The sequence below is a fragment of the Lotus japonicus genome, chromosome 4, assembly GCF_012489685.1.
Source record: "Lotus japonicus ecotype B-129 chromosome 4, LjGifu_v1.2".
NCBI lineage: Eukaryota > Viridiplantae > Streptophyta > Magnoliopsida > Fabales > Fabaceae > Lotus > Lotus japonicus.
This window is the reverse complement of record NC_080044.1, coordinates 78,691,039-78,716,703: the sequence shown is the minus strand read 5'-3', so window position 1 is coordinate 78,716,703 and position 25,665 is coordinate 78,691,039. Positions and strand designations below refer to the sequence as shown.

General features: G+C 31.5%; 1 long non-coding RNA gene and 1 pseudogene across 1 annotated transcript; one reads left to right on the top strand and one right to left on the bottom strand.

Annotated features, from left to right (window-relative positions):
- Positions 1-1,137: 1,137 nt before the first annotated feature.
- Positions 1,138-7,094, top strand: LOC130713414 (protein CHROMATIN REMODELING 24-like; annotated as a pseudogene).
- Positions 7,095-17,010: 9,916 nt separating this feature from the next.
- Positions 17,011-20,384, bottom strand: LOC130709941 (uncharacterized). The gene is made up of 4 exons (XR_009010238.1): positions 19,872-20,384; positions 19,297-19,365; positions 17,609-17,874; positions 17,011-17,526 (listed from the first exon to the last, which is right to left on the bottom strand). It is a non-coding gene; the product is annotated as an uncharacterized LOC130709941 (long non-coding RNA).
- Between the last annotated feature and the right edge of the window lie 5,281 nt (positions 20,385-25,665).

Below are 25,665 nucleotides of genomic sequence, written 5' to 3'. Positions count from 1 at the left end.
CAAGTTGAAAATCATCATGAAAAAAAACTTGTTAGAACATATATCAACATTCTAGGCTAGTACATCAATAGTTACCCCTTGAATATATGTACCTATGAAAATGGCTTGAACCTTGAGCCTTTGAAAAAACAAAAGCATATACATAAACAAAGATTATGTGAATAGCACATGTTGAATGAGTATTGACACTTATTTATATACTTGTAGAGAGAAGGGTTAGCGAGAGTATTATTTTGGTAAGATGTTATTTAATATTAAGTTTGTCCTTTTGAATTTCATATCTTATAAGAAATAAATTATAATAAATTTATTTAAAATATTTTTGAAGTTAATAGTAGAACTCTATTAAACAATGAGGCTGTGTAAATAGTCCAAGGTAAAATTTGAGTTAAATCATTTTGGTTCTAAGTAGATCAATAATATGTAAGGTATATTAAACAAAGATCGCACCTTTTTCCATCCCAAGAACCTCGAACGGATATGTCGATATAAAAGATAATGTGAGTACGAATTCGCTCATATAATCTTGGAAACATGCCTGAATTAAAGCTCTTACACATCTAGGATCACAAGTGTATCGCTTGGAAAATGTCAAACATTTCATTGCTTCAGACAAAAATTATCTTAGATTTTGAAATTTCAACATCCTAATGTCACAAATTGTGTACTTTGTTGAGTTTGAGCCAATATTAACAATGTAACCTACATGAGAATATTGATTCTTAAATTTCTACCGTGATCCCATCAATCTGAAGTTGAACAACCGCAGTCAATAGAAGGCAATCACTTCTTGGAACTGCATTTTTTTTCTTCTTCCCGTAAAAGTAAAACTGTTCAAATTTTGAAGTTGATCTGTATTGATAAAAATAAAACAATACTATAATAAGCCTGTACCTCTAAAAAGCTAAAACTACGAACCTATAAGATCTATAGTGATCATTTCAACTTTCAAGTCAGATTATGATGGTTTATTTCTTCAAAATGGAATTAAATAATAATAATAATAATAATAATAAAATTTTGGGTGGGAAAAAAATGTCTGGAGAAGATGAAACGTGTAATGTAAGTACATATGAACGGTTTTCCATGGAGATGCATGCTTGATCATAGTTTGCAGTGTTTCTTCAGCAACTGAACATGCAGAACTTGAAGTTCTTTATCCGGAACAAGATCTCCAACAAAATCATACACTATAGCAAGCTTCATTATTCTGGAATCAATAGTTCTTCTCTTCCTCTGTTTCTAGAGGAAGAGAAAAAGGCCAAGGTGAAGCTGCAGCAAGGTGGAATACGCAGCCTCTGCAAGGTTGCGTATGCTGGCACCGGCGAGAACGTGGTGGCTGTTGAGAATGATTTGAGCTTGAAATTTGAGTTTTTATCTGTTGTGAGGAAGTGGTTGGTGAAGCCTGTTGAGGGTTTGCTTGGAAAAAAAGAAGCTTGTGAAGATGATGAGGTTGCAGTTTCAGGGTCTTCATTTTCTCCACAACAAGATAATGAGAATGATGATGGTGGTGGTAGTGGTGGTGGTTTGGAGTATGATTCAGATGATTATGTTATAAAGTTGGATCATTTTGAGCCTGTGAATGATGGTCCTAATGGCCCAAAATATACATTTAAGTTGCCTGGTAAAATTGAGAAGATGTTGTATCCACATCAGTGGGATGGGGTGAAGTGGCTTTGGTTTTTGCACTGTCAGGGTAAAGGTGGAATATTGGCAGATGACATGGGTTTGGGGAAGACAATGCAGGTAAGGAAATTAATACCACAACCAAACCAACCCTTTTAGAAAGTTTGGAGTATGTTTTTGTGCATGATTTATCAATTTTTCTAGTTCTTCTTGCAGATTAGTGCCTTTCTAGCTGGACTATTTCATTCTGGTTTAATTACAAGAGTATTGGTTGTTGCCCCACAAACCATACTTCCCCATTGGATCAAAGAATTATCACTTGTTGGTCTCTCTGAGAAGACAAGAGAGTGAGTTTATTCATTTGAATAGTTTATTTAATATGCTGAGCTGAAAACTTTTCTGCTTTAAGAACAACAATCACTATTTGTGCTTTTCTGCAGATATTCTGGAACTTCCACAAAAGCCAGAGAACATGAACTTCAGTACATACTTCAAGTACTATATCTGTTCTTGTTTTTCTTGTTTATTTTAACTGAGAAATATCTTGAAGTTGAGTTGCTTCATTAAAGTTGCTTTATTGTTGGACATTTGATTGATTAATTGCTGAAGAACTGGTTGTATATGTGTGTTTCTGATTTCTTTGTTCCTAATCATCTTCCACTATATTTTTCATTTCTCCCTCTAGGGCAAAGGTGTTCTTCTCACAACATATGATATTGTTCGTAAAAATTCTAAGTCCTTCCGGGGAGGACATAGTTATTTTGATGATGGCAGAATTGAAGATGGCCTTACCTGGGACTACATGATGCTTGATGAGGTTATTGGTTTGTTCTTTGAGAAACCTATCTTATATTAAACATATTATAACTGGTGGTATTTTTTTTTGTTATCAAAATGTTCCTAACTTCAGGGGCACTTTATTAAGAATCCAAACACAGAGAGAGCTAAAAGTTTGCTCAACATACCCAGTGCTCATCGCATTATCATTAGTGGCACGCCATTGCAAAATAATCTTAAGGTATTTTGAAAAAATTATAATCATTAATCAGTGTTTTTTTAACATGAAGAATCTGGTTTGTGATATCTTGATTGACATTTTGTTTATGCTAACATTGCTACCATGTTTAATAGTTTTGTATCCTATAACTTTCTAACAGGAGTTGTGGGTATTGATAAATTTCTGCTGCCCTGAGTTGCTTGGTGATGACTACAAATGGTATTAATCATTTTCAGGCTACATTCTTAATTTAGGCAAGGTTCTTTTAACCTCAAAATTATAATCTCACAGGTTTAAAAAAAAGTTTGAATCACCAATACTTCGTGGAAATGATAAGAATGCATCTGGCAGAGAGAAGCTTATTGGTTCACATGTTGCAATGGTATTCTTTGTGCTCCAAAATCTAATTTATGTGACTTGGCCTGTGGCTTTTGATGTCAAAGACTTTGCTCAAGATTGTTTTTTATTAGATATAATTTCTACTCTTCCAATTGATTATTTTCCTTTTTAGTACCATTAGATCATTTTAATATGCAGCATTTTCTCACATCCTGATCATCAATTTATAAGAAATTTTGCTTCAACTTAAGCATTATCTCTGCTCTTTTCTCAATAGGAGTTAAGAGATCGTATTCAGCCTTACTTCTTGAGACGTCTAAAGAATGAGGTTTTCAATCAAGATGACAATAAACTTTCTCAGAAACAAGATATAATCGTGTGGCTTCGATTGACCAGTATTCAGGTTTAATATTAAATTCTATGTTGTTTTTCATTTTATCTTTGGAGATTACGCTCGACTTATTTAGATAATTCTGAATGATTTTTATTTCATTTAGCGGCATCTTTATGAAGCATTTTTGAGGAGTGAGATTGTTGTCTCAGGCTCAGCATTTGATGACTCACCACTTACTGCCATTTCGGTAATTTACTTTGTTATTTATGCTATTCTCTTTCTTTCTTGGCTGCGTGCTTGTACTTTATATTCATTTTTACTATTATCTTGCTATGCGTGTTATTTCCAAATTAACTTATGAAAATCTTTAATTGGATCAGATTTTGAAGAAAATATGTGATCATCCACTTTTATTGACAAAGCGGGCAGCTGAGGATGTGCTTCAAGGGATGGACTCAATGCTAAAGCCAGAAGAGGCTATTGTTGCAGAAAAATTGGCGATGCACATAGCAGATGTTGCAGAAACAGATGAGTTTAAAGACGTGATTGATGCATCGTGCAAAATTTCCTTCATAATGTCATTATTGGTAAGTGCTGGTTTCTTGCAAATTACATGCTGATATTTTACTTGTTTGCTTAAAATTATCATTTGTGATGTCTGCTGTAGGATAATTTGATCCCTGAAGGTCATAGTGTGCTTATCTTTTCTCAGACTCGCATGATGCTTAATCTTATTCAGGTTAGTTCAGAAGTTATTTCCTTTATTTGTGTTTTATAACTATTTTGTCTGGATATGATTAAACAGTCAAACATTTTCTCAACTGTTTCTTGTATGTTGGTGCATTGTTGTACTTGGAAATACATAGGTAGTGGTTCCATTTGTTAAGAGAAGCAATACAAAGGAAAAAAGGGAGAGGAAGAAGAGTAAACAAAACTCCACTAGTTTACATTGTGAATGAATTGTTGTTGCAATAGAGAAATGAATAAATATAAATAGGTAACAAGTAAAGACTAAGACAAGAAAATAAACCTATATTATCTAACACCATAAACTTCTGTTTTAACAATTGTTTGGTCATTTGTTTGATGACGTTGAAAGTTTCCCTCTTAAATCTCTGCATCATCATCTTATTGTTGTATGTTTTTTGGATTCGAGTTGACTTAAGGGTTTCTACTGATTGGTTTTAGGAAAACCTAAAATCTAAAGGTTATGACTTTTTACGGATGGATGGCACAACGAAAGCCAGTGACAGAAAACAGATTGTTAATGTAAGTGATTTGCATGGTTATATATAATAATAACCTTTTTGTAACCCCCTAAGTCTTCTTTTGTCTTATGAAAACTATTTTGTTTGATCTCAGGATTTCTAATATGGTATTGGAGCTCCTATATTTCTATTGACATCTAAGGTTGGTGGTTTAGGACTGACACTTACTAGAGCAGATCGTGTAATTGTGGTTGATCCTGCTTGGAACCCAAGGTACACCTTGAAGTGTTTCTTCCGCTTGACTCTTACATTTGATCTAATTTTGCTGGAATTTTACAACATTGGAATTACTGGTAGGATTATTTTCTAATTATGGAACTATTAACGATTTAATTTGTTCAAGGCTGAGAAGCCTTGACTCTAAGGCTTGTATGTGTTTTTGTGTATTCTTTGTTTGAAATTCAGTATACATTCTCTTTCTAAACCCTTTTAATCTTTTATTTGATCTTTCATGAAGTGAGATACATTATTCTTGCATCTTGTATGGTAATTCTTACATTTTCTTCCTCAGGAAAATGGCTAGAAAGCTAAATACTACAACTTACTTAGATTTTTTGTTTTTGTTCTGTCCTTGTTGTCTTCAGCAGAATTTGTTACAAATGCTTTTAATTCCTAAATTTGATTATATTCTTGGTAAAACAGTATTACTTTCTGTTTTGAACAGTACGGATAGTCAAAGTGTTGACCGCGCACATCGTATTGGTCAAAAGAAAGATGTTATTGTGTATAGACTGATGACGTGCGGAACCGTTGAGGAAGTGATATACAAGAAGCAGGTATTTTTTTTCTGTTCCATTGTTTTCACTGAGTATTACTAGAATGGAGATTGAAATGAGAAGTGTCTAACATAGTTTTTTTTTATTGAACTACATGGGCAAATAATATTATGTTTAGGCATCAATTGTTTTTTTTTGACACTCAATTGCATTATGTTTAGGTATATAAAGGAGGATTGTTCAAAGCTGCTACTGAAAATGGACAAAAAAGTCGGTACTTTAACCAGCAGGTACAAGTTTTATTGGGAAGTTTATTTTTTCTTTGTTGAGAGATACTTACACAATATCTTCAAAACATAGTTATTTGGTATACAAATGTTTATCTTCCATCCATCCCTTGCAGGATATTTATAAGATTTTCAACCTCCCAGAAGAAGGATTTGATGTATCTGTTACGCAGAGGAAAATGAATGAGGAGCATGATCTTGAACATGAAGTGTAATTAGTCTACAACTTTGAACTATGTTTTGGGTGTAGTTTTCTTTTAGACCGTACTTGATGCTTTAGCTTTTCTCCTAAACTGTGATGTGCCTCAGTTGGAGCTTTACATTATCTACATGAATTTGCTCAATCTATATAACTTTCACATGCTACTCTGCATATCTATCTCACAGTTGAAGTTCAGTTTTCCTACTGGTCTTCAAAATGTTATGAATATGATAAAGCTAATCATAATTGCGCTCAATTGGATATTATTATGTTCAAAGAGTATTTGTATTTTGGGTAGGGATGACACTTTCAAAGGTCATTTGGAGTTCCTTAAAAGTCTCGGCATAGCCGGTGTTAGTCACCATAATTTGCTGTTTTCCAAGACAGAACCGGCTCCTGCTGATGAAGTAACAAGGTAATGCATGATAAAAATGGTAATACTAAATAACTATCAATAATTATTTTTGGTCTTTAACTATCAATAATTTGTTGTAGTAGATGTGATTTTTGTTCTTATTTTGTGATTATTGTTTATTTGGGTTAAGTATGTTTTTGTTCCCTGTAAATGTAAGATAGGGTATTCAGTCAAAAATGTAAGATAGGGTAGGGATCCTCCGCTTTTAGTCCCAAACTTTCAAAACCCGGGTTTAGTCTCTGATCTAATTTAATTACATGAAATAAATCCTTAATCACTAAGGGATATAGTCATTAAATGACGTGGCCTCTATTGCACGGACACTCCTCTTCAAAGGAGTTGTCCCGATATCGAACACCGACACAACAGGGAAACCCGTACTTCAAGTGTCATATACCTTTTTGCTGCGTGTGAGCAAATAATAATTCTTCGGCTCCGACACTTGAAGGCGAATCCTCTTGTTGGCTGGAGACTCGAGGGACTCTGAGATTAATTTTTTTTAGGTACAGTAAAGACTATTGAATGTGATAGCTTAAAATCAGTTTTAATTCCATATACCCCCACATGATATCAGCTTTATAAGTTGAAAATATAAGTTGAAAAATCATACTACTTTGATTGTCACCAACACACAGGATGTGCTCATGCGGGGAGGAGCTTTGGTTGATGACTTCGAACACTACCATAAACCCAGGCAGAAGGTTTTGGAGATGCCCTAATTGGAGGGTAACTGAAAATGTGTTTGAGATAACCAAGCTAATGCCTATTTGTTCTAGCTCATATGCTTCCATACTAAGTTTCTGTTTTTTTTTTCCTTTGGTGCAGAAATCTTATTCATGTGGCTTTTTCGAATGGTATGACTAGAAGGTGGTGGCTAATTCAGAACCAGCTGCTTTTGGAATCCAGGTAAAAGAATGCATGATTGAAGCAAAAACTTGGTGTTAAGACGAAGTGAAGATGCTAATTAAGTTAGTTGCAAAGACCAACTTCTTTTCTATTATGATTTTGGAGCTTACAAGAAAAAAAAGTTTATTCATGATTCTGAGAAGACAAGTTAGAAAGGCTGTCTGAACTGATCAGCACAAGAAATGTAAGCTTTTCTTTTTGTGTAGTTAGTGTTCCATTAAAAAATGGAAATTCTTAATTTCTTATAATTTTCTAGAAGGAAATGATCCTGTACAGACAAACTTGTACTTTCTTAGCCTGTTCACATCAGTTCTCTATAGGCATATAGAAATGTCCTGTCTGTGAGAAATGGCGCATTTTTTGTTCAAAAAGTGGACCACTTTTTATGCTAGTTCAATATGCACTTATTTATAAGCTAACTAGGATTGTACACCCGTGCTATGCACGGAGAAACGATTTTATAATTTATTAAAATGAATTAAGCAATTTACATATTGTAGTTTTTTTTAGAGATTAATTTCTATGCACCGACGGTGTAAATAAGTTTTGCACCATCATTCAATCACATCCCTCAATTTTGTTAGTTTACAATTAATTTTGAATTTAAGAATATCTAAAATTAGGAAATGGAAGGTTGTGATTGAATGATGGTGTAAAACTTTTTACACCGTCGTGGCATAGAAATTAATCTCTTTTTTTTATAGATAAATGTTTGTTGTTAGAAATGTTAGTAAATTAATCTCTTCTCCGGGTTCGAACCCGGGACCCTTCACCCCACTCAACCCTTATGTCCCTAGCTCTTACCACTTGCTATCTTTCGGGGACAGTTTTAAGTATATATTGATCATTAATATATATATATATATATATATATATATATATAGACTTAGACAGTTAGACTTATTTTACTAAGAGTAAAGTACACTCACCTCCCTCAAGGTTTGTTAGAATTACACTCCACCCCATTCTTATCTAAAATCTACACCCCACCAATTTTATATAGAGGCAAATTTATTGACGAAAAATATTCTTCATTAATAATTAGTTATTATTTAAATTGTTAATCAATAATTTCAAAAAATATTTTCAATATAATCCAATAAATTTAAAAATGAAAACATTACTGTCCTCCTCATTCTCTCAATCGCGTTCTTCCTCCAGTTTACAAACCATATCTTGAACATAATGAAACATGCTTGTGTTTTCATATTTGGTAATAATTCAATTTTAATCAAAATAATCTATTTATACCTCCAATTTTCAAAATTGAATTGTAGACCCAAAAAGCAATACAAATGGGTGAAGAAAATAGAGAAACAAAATTAAGAAATATGAAGTGGATCGGAGGTTATTAGAACCCAACGATGCGGTGAAACACCGTTTTTAACAAAATCCAACAACATCTTAAACCAACAGAGTGTTCGCTCACAACTTAAAGGGGTGAAGTTCACAAGAATTAGTTGAACAAGTGGTTTTTGGGATGTGCGATTCACGTTCTAGGGTTCAGGTCGCAACAAAACTTTGAGGCACGGTTGTGTCATGAGGTTTCACATTCTGGGACAGTGACCGCCGTGTTAAAGGGAGCAAAGGCTTGGTGGTGACCGTTTGTGGTGAGAAATATGATTTGGAGATAGATGGGACGTGGACTTAACAGACAGGGTCGATGATTTTTTTGAAATTTAATTCAGTAAAATTATTTTCATAAATTAATGTATGATAGTGTATATGCATTAAATTTATTTAAATTTTAACTAATTAGTAATTATTTTTTATCAGTGACGGATTTGTTTTCGTCACTAAATTTTGCCTTTATAAAAAATGGGGTGGAGTGTAGATTTTAAAAAAGAATGAGGTGGAATGTCATTCTTGCAAACCTTGAGGGGGTGAGTGTATTTTACTCTAAAATTTAGTGGATCAAAATTAAACTCTTAAAATATTCAGAATTAATTAATAAAATCAATAAACTTTCAACTAATTTTGGGCAAGCACTTGAGTTAGCTTCCAAAAACATGCTCTTTACTTACAGACCAAACAGATAAACTGGGCTTTGAAACTTCATCATAATACAAAATAAGTCAAACATAATAATTATAAAAACATTACCCAGTGTATGAAAAAATACGTACTGGGCCAAGAAGGTCCGTCTGACTCAAAGAACAGGAAAAAAAATTATTTAATGGTTAATTATTAGTAGAAAGGAATACACATTTGACAAAAAAAGGAATAATCTAAATTTAAATGAGAAACCCTAATCATAGTGATTTAGAGCCCCAGCCACCAGATCGGTGTGAATCAGAGGGCACGGCCACCAGATCAGAGCTTCCAGCCACAGAACTGAAGCTTCCCATCACATGAAAGAATACGACTTTCCTCTTTTGTTTTTTATTCACCTATTTCATCTTCTGGATTTGCTTCACCTATTTTATCTACTGGAACTTGTGTTATTCAACCTCTTTTTAATTTTATTGTAACATCTTTGTCTAATTCTTGTTGTAATTTTTTAGCTAAATGTCAATCTCTTCTTCTGTCTCATTCTTCCTCTAATTCTGGGTTTGGGTTTGATAGATGAACGGATCTGATATGTAAACATATGTGATGCTCCATTTCCTTCTGCTTTATCTTGTTGCTTCTACATCTCCACGTATCTGGAAAGAGGGGAGAAAGTGATGGGTGGAGTTGGTGGTGTCGTAGGGAATGGGGAAGACTGTCCATGAATGAACAGTTGAATAGTAAAAAGCAAATTTCGACCAAAAAAAAAAATTGGCCATCTGAAATGAACAGTGATTCACAGTAAATCCTTCAACACGCTAATTATATGTAGTAGATTTGATAAACTTATTGAAATAAGCTTAAAATGGCTTCTATGTAGATATAAGTGTATTTTCATAAGCTAATATGAATGATTTATGAAAATAATCTCAACAGTTAATAGGTACGTAGTAAGCTGTAACATCCCAATACCAAATGCAATTACAGAGGGAAAATGTTCATAAGCGGTACAAATACAAAGAACATTTGGAACCACATTTAGTAAATCTCCATTGTCTTCGGTTCGTTTGATTGGTGCTCAAACCGGATGATGGAAAATAATAATGATTGATTCACATAAACTTTGTGGTGGAAGCATTTATGGGCGGTTCCACAAAGTGTTCCGAGTGTTAAAAACTGTCACAAATATGTATGTCTAATGAATGTTCATCACAATAACACAAGCCACCCATGAACACTAATGCTTTGCTTGTATGTAGGGGTGAAAATGTGAGGAAGAAATATAAGAAGAAAAAATATATTGGAAAATAAAGTGATTTTGAAGTTGTTTGGATTGAGGGTAAAAGAAGAGGTTGTAGAAGGAAAAGTGATACTAATGAAAATGAATGACATTTGTAATTACTATTTTATCTTTAAGCTATAAATCTTTATAAATAACTCATATCTCATTATTATTATTATTTTATATTATTACATTTTATTATAATTATACATTTTAAATATTTTTTAAAGTAATTTAAAACTTAATACTAATACTGTAATTGTTTGTATATCTCCCGAATTATTATTATAATATATATTTTAATTTACTTTTCAATTTAAATTGATTTTTAAAAGGTAAAACAGTACTATCCATGAACCATTAAGTATATATATATATAACCCACCATTCCTAAAAAAAAAAGTATATAACCCACCAAGTTTATTCCAAATATTCACGTTGAATAAAAAAGCAAAGGACAGATAGAAATCAAGTGACCAAGGCATACGCTTGACTAAGCACATTTTTATCAAGTAAAATTTTCACATTGAATGGGAATGAAAATTCATAGTTAAGCTAATATCTACTATCATCGGATAATATCTATGACATAACAATATCATATCACACCTGACTCTCCACATGGTTATTTGCTCAACCCTAATCTTTAGGGTAACACCCTCTAAACCCCGCATAATAATATATTATAAATCAGAGTAAAATGCATGACACAGAGGGTGTCACACTTATTCTCCAGAAACATAAATCAAAACACCTGTCATGCTCATAATAAATATATAAATTTTCCAACTTTAATGTCGCAACATCATATGCATAGCACAGCGGATTTATTTCAACTCCAAAATTTAACATAAAGAGAGTTCATAGGTAACTCTTAACATCAAGGTACAAAACTAAACGTTTCCCGGTGTTACATAATAGAGCATGACTCCCCTAACTAAACCGTAAATGAAAGACTAGCTCCTCCAACTAACCCTCGCGAGAAGCTCCACTATCTTCGGTACCTGAGCGATGTCGCATAGAACATCATTCCAACAGAAGGGTGAGAACTCATATCATATGGATAAGCATAATAATAAGTAATGCGAGAGCTTTTAAAAATTATCCATAAATTTCTCATACATAATTAAGAAAATATATCATAAAATTTAATATAATCAATTAATTTTCAAAGTATGCCAATACTCCATAATCATAGCTCAGACAAAGCAAATATAAATATTGTCAATTACCACAACAACAAAATTGTCAGTTAACTTTAATTAACATCAATAACTCCCTACAGTGACTTATATGACTCAAGTGTGACTCCGTGCAAATGTCTTTGGTACCAAAGTTGTTATCCTTAGCGGTATCACCGCGTCCACTCCAGACAGATAACCACCAATAAAGCCCTCGCTCTAGGCTTCAAAACCACTCCAGTTTTGGGACAAGTCACTAGCCTCCACGAGAACTAGCAAACATTGCCTCTTGACAACTATGCAGTGTATTGTGCAAAACTCAACTAACATATGCATATTCAGACCATCTCCAAGTCCTAATTATTTTAGCATATTCATCACCAGTTGCACAAAACACATATTACATGTTATCAATTATACAACTTGCAATCACAACAACTTAGCATCTCAAACATAACATCAATTCAGAAACAACATCATATAATGATTATTAAAAATAGATGTAAATTAAATATAATTCATATATAACAGGTTCTGCAACTATTTCCTAAAGACTGGATTTCTCTCTAAATTTTCCCAAAAACTCGCGACATGCTCATGCTCGCCATCTCGCGACATCTCACTGCACAACTCGCCATGTCGCGACATCTCACGACATCTCCCTACGCAACTCGCCATGTCGCTGAATAACTCTCCAGCGACATCTCACGACATCTCCCTACGCAATTCGCCATGTCGCGACATCTTGCGACATCTTCCTGCGCAACTCGCCATGTGCGCGCACCACACATCTAATGAACTATTAAACAGATGTAAATTATCAAATATACTCAGAAAAATCTAATATTTTTATCATGGTTCCGTATACACGTTTTGTAAACCTCTATAAATTTTCAAGTCAAAATTCGAAGTACAAAAATCAGGAAAAACCGTACACTAACCGCAGTTCGTAAGAAACTGGACAGCTTAACCTATACTCACTAAAATACACATAACTCGAGCTACAGACGTCGGAATGACGTGAAACCAGTGGCAAAAGTTTCGTAACAGAAAAACCTACAACTTTTATGAAGACTACTTCTTCAAATTCGGCCATTAACATAGCACGAAAAAGGGTACAAGAGAACGTAAATTTCTGCGCATCATGCAAGCCTATCATCTACCCCCAAAATCATCTAAAAACCAAACCCTAACTATTTCAATTTGGGAATTTTTGCAACCTAGGGTTCCTAAATCATGCTTTCTATCATTATCCACTATCATACCAATCCATAAAACATGATTTCAAACCCTTACCTCTTGTAGATCAGTTCTAAGTTTTCTCCTCTTTTCTCCTCTCCTTCTCTGCTTTCACGTGTTTCTTGTTCTGCTTCTCTTCTAATCCTTATTTTTTTTTCTTTTCTTTCTTTCTATTTCACTCCTAACCCTTAAATAGCCATACAATGGGCCCCACTCTCAATTACTCACACTAAACCCTAAAACCTTATTTATCTATATCACATAATCACTTAATTATCTAATAAAATCACTTAATTAACATATACCATAATACTAATTAAAATAAAATAATAAATAACCTAATAACAGAAAATGGGGTGTTACATTTACTTCTCTTCAGTTTTGTTGACTACAGCGTCAGAGTGCCTTGCAACAGGTATCCACCTCTGTTGCCCACTGATTGCCGGCTATGAGAAGAAGATCCTTCCATGGAGAGTTGCAATCCAACAAAGCTTCCCTACCACCTTGCCTACATAGGTTCGGTTTTCCCATAGCCGAACAAAAACCTGGGCCGTGGAAGCCATAAGGGAAATTAGGCAAATGCCTAAGGTCCCAACTTTCTTTTTACTATCCACTAGTATACTAACCCGTGCCATGCACGGATAGTATTTTCTGAAATTTTTGTAAAATTATTATATTTGAAATAAAATTATATTTGAACTATTTATCATATATTCATAATACTTAATTCTCTTCCGGTTGTATCTTTTTTATGTAAAAAAAAAAATCTCTTCTACTTGTTATACGGCTCATTAATATATAATATATTTTTCAATATCGTATTAAGCTGACAGCATTGATATAAATATATTTTAAATGAAAATTTAGATTATAAGAAAATAAAGTGACTCGTGCGATGCACGGGGAGTTTTTCTGAAAATTAATTTTAATCATATTTTTTCATTTATCTTTTATAAGATGAGTTTAATAGATATGCACTGACAGTGCAAAATAGTTTTACACAGACATCCAATTGAATTCCGCCAAATCAGAAAATATCTTATTCTTTTAATTAAAATTAAAGTCAAATGTAATTATCTCTCCTATGTGGCATGCTTTGATTGGATGACTATGTAAAACTATTTTACACTGTCAGTGCATATCCATTAAACTCTTATAAGATACATACCAAAAGATTTTAAATTACATAATTTGTTTGGCAATAAATTTTATGAAAGTTTACCTTAAAATAGGGGGTTGCAGGGGCTTTTTACCGTGTAACTTTTATATATATATATATAATTATGTTTAGAAGTACTCCTTATATTCTCTAATATATTTTTTAGTTTAAATATGAAAGTTTTTTCATTTAAAATATCTGATTTCAAAAAATCATGTAAAATATCCCTCCACATGAGAATTTTTTTAATGACATATTTCCACTATCATACTTTCATACCATTTTAAATATTTACACCTAAAATAAATTAAAAAATTATGAAAAAATACTTTTTTTTTTAAAACTGAATAACATATTATTAGAAAGCCTCCAAAAACAGGCTAGCAACGAATCACATGTCTGTGTCGCATACAAACCCCCACCCAATGACCACATATTGACTTTGAGAGAGGGCCTCATTAAAACCTTAGAAGGAAAAAAACCCATTGGGAAAAAATCCTAGTAAGGAAAAAGAGTACCCAAATCTCAAAGGGGTCAACACATCATACTACATAGCCAAAACCCCCCTTACAAACACCCAAAAGCAAATGAAATTATGAAAAAATACTTAAATTATATTAGTTTTATCCTGAAAATAATTTATCCCATGGGAGGTTTTAATATATATTACTCCCCGTGAAAGTATTTTTCCCTTCTTTTTTTACTTCATCGAAAAATTACATGAAAATAAAAGAATAATTACACAGCAAGCAGAGCGTTCGTCAACACCAGAGTTTCAAGCTCTATCGGTGGAATCTCAAAAACCTAAACAACAGACGCAAAAGTGAAATTACCCCACCTCGCCAACCAGCCAGCAACCCCATTAAATGGAAAGTATTTTCCCTATTTAGTCCTCAAAATAATTTTCCGTTGTAACCAAAAAAATATAATCCTCAAAATATTCAAAAACAATTTAAAAATATACTAAATGTTCTTATAAATTACCCGTAGCAACTTTTCACCTGTAATTTAAGTATTAGTTTTAACATGATAATATTTTCATGTAAGATATTCCACCTTATGGGAGCTCCTTACCTTATAATTTAAACATAAATATATGCATAATATATTATATATATATGTGTGTGTTCATATATCAAACTATGGAAATTTTATATATATTCATTCCAAAAAGTTTTGAAAAAATTACGAAAAATTATTCATATAATATTATATTTTGTAAAATACTTTTTCATAGTTTAAATATTTCAGTATTTTCATTTACAATATTACTCAGCGTGGTAGATTTTTTTTCCGTAGAACATATTTCAATAATTATGAAAAAAATTCTTAAAATATAAAAAAGATTACATTAGTTATGGGATGAATTTTGTTTCATAAAAAATGTTCCTCATGGGAGATTTTAATATATATTACTTCCCGTGAAAATACGTCTCATTTTCCGGAAAGCTAGTCATACTATTCCTTTTTATCACAGTTAATGATGAAACAGGATCTGGATTTGTCTGCAAATGATGATGTCCACGCCTGACTCTTCCCTATCAAATTATCATGCATATATATAAACTCAGGTACCATGTTTTCCGATTTAGGCACTATATTGAATCTCCATAGCCTTCACCCTTGAAATCGTGGCTAATTAAACCTTGAGCAGTTCCTTCCACCACCGTCGTAGCCCCCTCCAATTGACCCGTGCGATGCACGGATAGATGTTTTAGATTATTATAAAACTGTAAATTAAAATCAAAGTTTAGGAAAATGTAATGATAATGTATAGACCAAACATATTAGGCAATACAAATGAGCAAATTAGAAACTGTCTGAATCAGTGAGGTCTAAATAACAACACATAGTTTGTCCACCACCAATACAAACATAGGCCAAAGGAAATTAATAGATCTTCTTCTTAAAAATTATTTGTGTGAACAAACTGTAGCCAATCACCAATTATATGGCGCTCAAATTCCCTTATATTGTGTTAGTACATATCACAAAAATACCTTCAGCTAAGCTCGTCTCTTAGAACGTTCACTATGAGATGGCCTAGATGGAATCATAGCTTCTCTTACCTTCGCACCAGACAGGCACCGCAAGTATATAATAAGTATAATTAAATGATTCACATTATTGCTCTGATATACATTAGAAAATTTTGAAATTAACATATAACATAGTAGCATATAGTAACCTTTTTATAATTTGTCAAAGAGAAAAAGTCAGCTGTCCCGACGGTGTAAAGTTTTTTTACACCGTCAACCAATCAGATTTCAAGGATGTGCCACGTCAATTAATGAAATTAAATAAAATGAGATATTTTCTCACATCCTTGAAATCTGATTGGTTGATGGTGTAAAAAAACTTTACACCGTCGGTGCATAGAAATTAAACTCTTTGTCAAATGTAATCTTTTGAGCTTAAATTCATAATGGCCAAGGAGATCATCATTAAGTTCATATTTATTTTGTAATTTTATATGTTTTTCATTTATTTTATAGGAGTATATGTCAAATTACATGTTATATAATTGTGCCTTCTATTTCGCACAACATATTTTCATAGATTTTAATAATTTGAATTCAATACAATTTTGATTATATACATTTCAATATTTTTTATTAAAATATACATGACAAATTATAATTATAAAAATTTTAAAAAATGATAAAAATGATAATATCGAAATTATTTAAAAATGATTTAAGAATTATAAAAAATAGTTACACTGTAAAGTTTATTCATAATAAAACATTTCAATAAGTTTATTTTTCTTGTAATAATTAAAAAAAATTATTATACCTAAATGAAATATGTTAATTTCCCTCTTCTTACAAATCATCCCAATAAGTATATATCAACAATCAATTAACAAAACACATGCAATCCAAATCTAAAATAGATATAGGATTCCCACCTTTACCCTCTTCACAAAACAGGAGATAGAGAATCTTTCCCTTTTGATTGAAAGATGTTTCTTTCAATTGAAGTCATCAGCTTCTACATGTTCTAATTTTCCTCAAAGCAAGAGTAACATTATGTTAAAATTTGATCTTATTCAATAATAATTCAAATGTAATTAAAAATTATACTTGTCCCTAAAATTATAATTTATATACATGCCTATAATCAAGAATCCCACAGATTTTGCAGTACTTTGCACCAAAATAGTATCTAGCCTAACTCTTGTAGCCTGTACAATTTGAGACCCAAAGCGTTAACCAAGATGACAGTGCTTTTTTTAACATTTTTTTTCTAGTTCCTTTTCTCTATATCTAAATTTTTTTCTACCTATGATAGCACATGACCAGAAACTTCTACATTCCTTCTAATATTTCATTAAAGAAATCATCAAGCTGCACTGATATAGTCTCTAAGTAACTCTTCATGTTATCAAATTTTTCTTGGATATCACCATATTGTGTTTCATAACCTGCTATTCTCTCCAACTCCACTTTCAATTCTTCCATCACAAATCACAATATTCGCTTGTTGGAAATCAAATAGCAGAATCCCTAGTTGCCCATCAATCTGTTTCTGCTCTATCTCCTTTGCACCTTATACTGCGACGTTGTCATCATTGCCATTTGTTCTATCCATAAAACATTTTCAAATCATCAGTAAGAGAACACAAAAAAACCTACACAACCAAGAGACCATAAAGAGAAATGAACCTGAAGATCGTTTGTTAAGTCCCACACCATTATAAAGCTTCTACAAACACATCGAATTGATATATCACACATGACTCCTGCACCAATTCTATTATACTTCTGATTTCACATTGTGTTATCATACCACTTCCATAAGTTCCACTTCAATGCTTAGAAAAGACTTGTACATGTTAAAAGGCAACTCGGCCATTAATTTTATGTCAAGTTGTCCCAAATATCTAGGATGAAGATCACACTTGATTATGAGCAAGTGGTCTCATTTAGTCCTGAAAATAAAGAAACTCATCAAAGTATACTATTAAGCAAAATTGAGTCTTAAGATAAGAATAGAATCTTGCGAGAATGACAACTCACACATTCAGCCCCATTTACTATTTTTGTGAATATAATTCCAAAATTCATATCTATCAAAATCATCATTGAATGAAACCAAGTAACAATTTTACAACCCATTCATAGAATAGATAAAAAGCAAGAGCCCATAAGTGATTTGAAATACACGCACTCGATGAATAAAATGGTGGCTATCATCCACCATTTAACAGAGCAACTCTAGATAACTTTCACAAAAATGGATTAGCAACAAAACTAATACAAACCACCCATAGCACCTTTTCATTTAGCCACATCATTTTTTGTAACATAGCAGAGATCCATGATTCCTAAAGTGAACCATATAGAAACTTATAAAAACTCAACTACCATGAAGTCATAGATAGAAGAGTGTTTGTAGTCAAAACTTGCATATGCCTTTGTTCATAAGTAATAGATTTGTCTAAGAACTTGTTTCTAGACCTCTTTATCTAAACAAATCAAGAAATGACAATGAAGATCACAACAAACCGAAAAAGAGAAGAGAAGTGAATAGAACTTAAATCCTTTTAAGTACCTCAAAAGACTGATGTAACACATGAGCAAATGATTCACATGTTGTCCATAAATATTTAGTAACAATTAAAAGATTAATAACATCACTTGGTCCTCAAAATGTATCGAAAATTCTAAATAGTATATTATCACTATTCATCTCTTGAAGAGAACACAACAAATTTTTCTCTATCTAAAACAAATAGCTTCACCTACACCTTATTATTGGAGTTCTACATACTTTTATATATTCCTATGATTAAAACAACTCAAAAAGGTTAGAGCTTTTAACAAAATAAAAAAGTTAATATCTTAATGGACATTTCTAAAAGATAACCAAGTACATCAATAAAAAGAACTTTAATATTGTAATATTAGCTAAAATTATATCAAAATGTGTCAATGACAAATTAGAGTCTACCACAACAAAAAGCATTTAAAATATTTAAATACCCAAAACCTTAAAAGCATTTCTACAAATTAAAATAGAGTAAACAGAATATTAAACTATCAATCCTAACAAATCAAATATTCTCCTAGATATCCAGGCCCCTCATATTCATATTCTCCTTCCCATGACATGTAAAATTCAAGATCGTATTCTCCTGCTCTTAACAATGAGTTTCAACAAAAAAAGGTATTGATGACATTATAAGAGTGCAGCTAAAAGAAAGAAAGAAAAGGTCATTTATATAGTCCTAAAAGAAATATGAGATCCTGAAACTCCGTATTGTAAATTGAGGAGACGAAGAAAAAAGGCGTCTATTTTAAAACAAAAAATCTTGGTGAATTTGGTTAAAAGCAAAGATTTCTTTGATTACCGAGAGGAGAAAAATCCAAGCCCGAAAGGAAAAGAATGCATCATGATGAAACTTACTACACGGAAAGCCCTGTAAAAATGAGAGCTAAACAAATTAGAAGAGTTGAGGACAAAACAGAGCTGCAAATAGCAGAAAACAACTGGTAGATAAATCAGATGTATTGTTTAAATGCTAATGTTTCAGAACCTTCATTCAACGAAATAAAATTTGCAGCTCCTATATTTAGTTCTCAACCATATTAAATTCCATAAACAAACTCCACCATCTAAGCACGTTATTTGGTTAACTAAATCATCTTTATTCATGGTACAAACTCCACCTTTCCTCACATAACCCTTCCAAGTCCAACAACTCTTCTTACACCTGTCTTTTTTAATTGTTACCAACATCCAATGGACTTGGACCTCAAACAACAACAAAAAAAAAAACCGAGAACATAATCAAGTAAAGCAAAAATGTATTATGTAATTTCATATAAGTCAGGAATTGTTTGAGAAAAGAAACCATTTGAGATATCCTTTTGGAGCATATAGATCAATTGAAGCAAATGCCCAGCAGGCAAAATTCCTTCATACCTCTATGAGTGAGAGATTCCTCCAACTCTGCCTTCAAGAAATCCGGCCAGCCATCCTCCGAAGTCTGAATCCAGATGCGCACAACAACTGCTTCCATTCATCCCAATTTATAGATCGTTCAAGAAGGTTTGCATGCACTAATTTCAAATTTCAAATTAAAATCATCTTGAGTAGCTGACTATAGGGAGGCATCATGGTTTACAATTGATAGGGCTACAAATGGAAGAGAAAAGCAAGGGTTGTTAGTTTTGATAAACACGTAAAGTTAATGGTTGCAGGCTGCAGTTAAAGAAAACACGCAAAGCTGCCCTGATAATTTGCCGTGTTGTTTTCTCTATTTTCTCTCTCCGTTAATTGGGTGTTGTGGGAGGTTTGGGTAAATTCATAAAGAGGAATTTAAAAAATAATCAACAATATTTAATGCAGCAGTTACGGATTCTTGTAAAAATAAATAAATTCTTGAAGATAGAGATTGAAAGCAGAAAAATTCAAATAAAGCTTGCTCATTGGTCATTGGTGTGGCAAGGAAGGTTTTAGGCTATCATTAATTACCTACACTTAGGTTTAAATTAGCCAATCTTTAACTCTCTCTTTTTTCAATTTTCCTCCATTTACAGGCTGTGGACCACGCTAGGGAAGAAACAGTATCACATATTCACATCATCACATGTGTTCAGGTCCACGTGCCAACGTGAAGATGGAAGTTGCTAAATATAGTATTACAAATTTCTTTTAGATTTTTTTTAAATTATTCTGCTAACATGGCGTAAAATAGGGGTTGGTTCCTCTAGTGACACATGTCAAACTTTCCTTGTAATGGGTTCTCCTTTTATTTATATTGAGATTGAGATAGGTCCCATTTTTTTTAAAATAACCACAGATAAAATTGGAAAATTACTCTAGAGTAGTTTACATGATCAGCTACTCATTAGGCAGAAAATATTGAAACAAATGAAACCACAAAGTTAAAGAAATAATGGTTCTTATCACTTATTTAGAAAATTATAAAAAAATGAATTTGCATTGACTTTATAATCCACACAAAAAAAAAAGCCATCGAAATTGATATCGAACCAAAATTTCGCAAAAAATGTAAAGTTCATAAAAAGCCTCATTTTGATGAGAATATTAGTAGTGAGATCACACATTCATCTAAAGAATCTTTTGCATTGAGTATCTTTTATACATACTAGATCAATCAATTAATTCTCTTGAAACACGATGAGTATATATTAGATTTTTTTCCAAATGAAAATATTGCCTATAGAATTTTATTGACAATTTCTGTAACGGTTGCTGATGAAAGAAATTTTTCAAAATTAAAATTTCTTAAATCATATCGACTGTGTTAGCTATTTAATTTATGGCTTAAAGACTCTTTTGGTCCTTAAAATTGTAAAGGGAATCAAATTTGGACCCTATAAAATTTTCACATCAAATTTGGTCCCTAAAATTATTTTTTTAATCTAATTAAGTCCTTTTGCTCAATTTTGACCAGTCAACGGTCCAGTGACAAACGTAGTCAGCTAAGGATGGCCACGTGCACTTTATCACATCAATTTTAGTCCCTTGAAAAATATATTAATCAATTTTAGTCTCTGTTATTCCACCTTCTTCCTCTTCCTCCATAACTCAAATCTTTAAACCCAACCCATAAATCAATATACTCTAAGAAAAGAAGACCTTACTGGCCACGTGTCATGCTCTCCTTTACTTAGAAAAAGTTGAAAAAGTTACTACAATTTAAAATCCCGCTCATTTTAGCTTTTCACATTTCTTTCATTTTCAAAATTCAAAATTGTCCTAATCCCTCAAATCTTGCTACTCCTATTTCTGTATTTCCCTCCTTCTCTCTCTCTGCCTTTCTTTTCCTTGAGCTGTGGTGTGGAGTTCATCTTCCCAATTTAGTATACTCTCATTCTCATCATGTTTCACTGCTCCTCTTCTACACTCATTTGTTTGAAGTAGCTTGCTTCAACGCTTTTATTTTTACTTCCTCTGTAATCTATCTCATTCTCAAATTAGGCTTACCATTTGACAGGAAAACAAAAATCAAGCTGTTGTTGTTCTTCCTCTGTCTTCTCCATAAGAGGTAACACATCAAGGTTTGATTTTTATTTTTTTCCCTGCTATTTTTCTTTTGTTCTTCCTCTGTTGTTGTTCTTCCTCATTCTTTCGCTTTCTACTGCCACCATTCTTCTTTTTTCCTCTATTAAGTACTAACAAATATGACTTCAGAAACGGGGAAATGTAATCATTTCCCTCTTTATGATTATGATTAAATTTTTGAAAAATTTCAACAAAATGTTTGGCATGTGGTCAATGACATGATAAAGATGTTGACTTTCATAAACTATATCAATAGTAAGGAGTGTGTTAAAGAGCGTAAAAAAGAGTATGTTTGCAATTCCTCTTTCATAAATTGTTTCCATGGATATCCAATATTCCAGCACAACTGTTAGATCTTTAGCTAGATCTGCTATTTCTTTTGCGTTCTTCTTTTGTGTCTTGACTTATTGCTTTCTTTGATAACAAAGCTTTGACCTTTTTTGTGTACTATCAGATTTTGAAGACAAAGCTTTGATTTTTTTTGTTCTATTTCAGATTTGACCTATTTCAGACAAAGCTTCTTCAGTCTCACTATTTTGTGCATATGTCTGTATATTGATGTGATCCTTTCCAGATTTAACCATTTTGTGATTGAAGTGCTTATGATACATTTCAAACTATCTTTGACAAGAACGATCTTAACAACTATTTAATGTAATGCTTGAAAGATTGAGAGAATTTAATTGATTTATCTTAATTCTTAACAAAGTTAATAAACGATTTGGAGCTTATGTTGTTTTCAAAGTGGCAGATGATGGAGTTGAATATCAAATTCAAAGAGGGTTCTCTATTTCCTAACCCAGTTAAATTACTTGCTATTTCTTCACTATAATTGATCAAGTTTCATCCTATTCTTAATAGCAATTATAGTTACAGTTTGTGACCTTATTTAGTTGCAAATGGAAGTCTAAATTGTAACAATTTCTTTCACAAGTTTCTAGGTAAATATACCTACTATAGCTATGACATTTGCAACACTTTTATACAAAGCATACTGTTACTATCTAATTGCTGGCTTCAGAGCATTTGTAAATTGTCCACTGAAAGTTTTATACAAATTTCAAACTGTTTTTATATACTTTAGTTGGGTAGTTTTGTTGTAAGAGTATTTTCAAGGATGAGAAAAATCAGCCTGGATTGCTTTCATCTATGTTGTAATTTATTACTGATATATTCTTTGACTTGCTTTCTTTGTTGGACTAGGTGGCTTTATCTCTGGTCTCAGGAATATTTATGCTTTAACACCCTTAGATGTGTCTTCATTAGAAGTTAGACTAAGCTTAACTTTTATCACTGGACAAGACCTATTAAAGCAGTTGATTGACCACTTTGCTTTCGTAAAACAAGACCTATTATAGGCAAAGGCTACAACCTTATGTATAGCATTTAACATCTTTAAATGCTTAATTTTGTTGTTTGAGTTTTAATTTTTACATTCCATATATTGTTTTGATACAGCCCATCACTCTAAATGCAATATTCCATTTATTTAGTCAAGTCCTATCGTCTTGGTTAAAGTTGTGTATTATCTGGTTTATAGTGATTTTTCTAGGAGTTGCGCTATTTGGTATGAAACTCTCATGTAATTTTAAATTTGTATTTTTTTTTGATAAATTTGTACAAATTGGGAAAATAAAAGCCTTTTGTACAAAGTGGGCAAAATAAAATAAAGTGAATTGAAGTAGTGACTAAACACTTTTTCTCTTAAAAAACAATCTTACTTAATGAAATCTTATTTTATATATAGATTAGATACATCATGATTAACATAAAGTTAATTTACAATAGATTTTTTTGAATTTTTTTTTCAATCATTAAATATTTCATTACAATTTAAATTATGTTTCATAACTAATATTTAAAATAGTATGTTTTTCATTTTTCAAATAAATCATTTATTCAATCAATTGGGAAGATATATATATGCTAAATGAAACAATAAATTTTTAAAATTGATTTTTTTTTAAATATAGGATTATATATTATTATCCACAAAAAAACCCCTAAGAACAAGCTCTTAGGGGGCGAGAGACCCCAATAAAAGAGACACCCGACGAACAAAAGAAACCTCTCTAAGCTGAAAAAATCCCAACCCGAACAAAAGCAAAAAACAAAGCCCGAGAGAAACAAACGAAAATCAAGTCTCGAAATGATCCTCATACAACTTTTCCAAACCCCGAATAGCATCAATATCATTTCCCTCAAACTCTAACCCCACGTCTTTTGCCAACAAGCCACGTAATTTTAAAAATGATTTCATTGTCATTTTTTTGAAAAAAAAAAATTCAGTATCATTTAAAATATTTTGGTTAACTAAATATTATTTAAACAAATTACTTTTAAATGTTGAAATAAAGTAATAAACGATTTCATTAGTCAAGGGGAAAAATATCTATGCTAACAAAAATTATAATTTTCAAAATCCTTACATGGTAAATTTTTATATTATATCGAGATTGATATATCTTCATTCATAAAGATTTAAACTACTTAAATTTTATTATAAAATTAATGTTGAAAAATGTATATATATATAATTTCATTATAATTTAAATTATGTTGGTTAACTAATAAATTATTTAAATTAATTAATTTTCAATGTTTAAATAATTAATTTCATTAATCAACGGGGTATATATCTATGCTAAGAAAAATTATATTTTTTAGATATTTCTTACATAGTGAATTTTCATATTATATAGTGATTAGTTATATCTTCATTTCTAATTAGGAGCTAATTTACATTAACTTTTATTAAAAAATAAATTTTCAAATCTTAAATAACTAATTTCACTATCATTTAAATTATTATGGTTAACTAATAAATTATTTTTCAATGTTTAAACAAAAAATTTCAGTTTCAAAAAAATAAACAATTTCATTAATCTATGGGGAAAAATATCTATGCTAATAAAACCTATAATTTGAAAAAACCTTACATAGTAAATTTTTATATTATATAGAGATTAATTATATCTTCAATTATACAATATTAATTTACATTAAATTTTAATATATAATTATTTGTCAATGATTCTATAAACAATTTCATTATAATTTTAATTATATTCGTAACTATTAAATTATTTTTTTAATGTTTAAATAAATAATTAATTAATCAACGGGAAAATATCTATGCTAACAAAAGTAATAATTTTTTAAAAATTCCAGCATAATTTTTAAAACATATATTGTAATTGCTTTATTCAAAAAAGCAATTTATCTTTATATTTAAATAATTTTAAATATGAATTGTTTAGTTAAATTGATCGCGGTCCGGACCGCGACCCGTGCAACAGCACGGGTAACTTACTAGTTCAAAATCCTAAAAAGACTATGTGTTCATCACTTCATCATATTCACCTTATTCTTCCATTTTAATAAATGAGATTTGAGTTATGGAGGAAGAGAAAGAAGGTGGAAGAGGAAGAAAATGAAGGTGGAAAAACAAAGACTAAAATTGATTAAAATATTTTTTAAGGGACTAAAATCGATGTGAAAAAATCCACGTGGTCGTCCTTAACTAACTAAGTTTGCCACTGGACTGTTGACCGGTCAAAATTGAGTAAAAGGACTTAATTTGATTAAAAAAATAATTTTAGGGACTCAATTTGATGCAAAAATTTTACTGGAACCAGACTTGATTCCATTTACAATTTCAAGGACCAAAAGATTATTTAAGCCT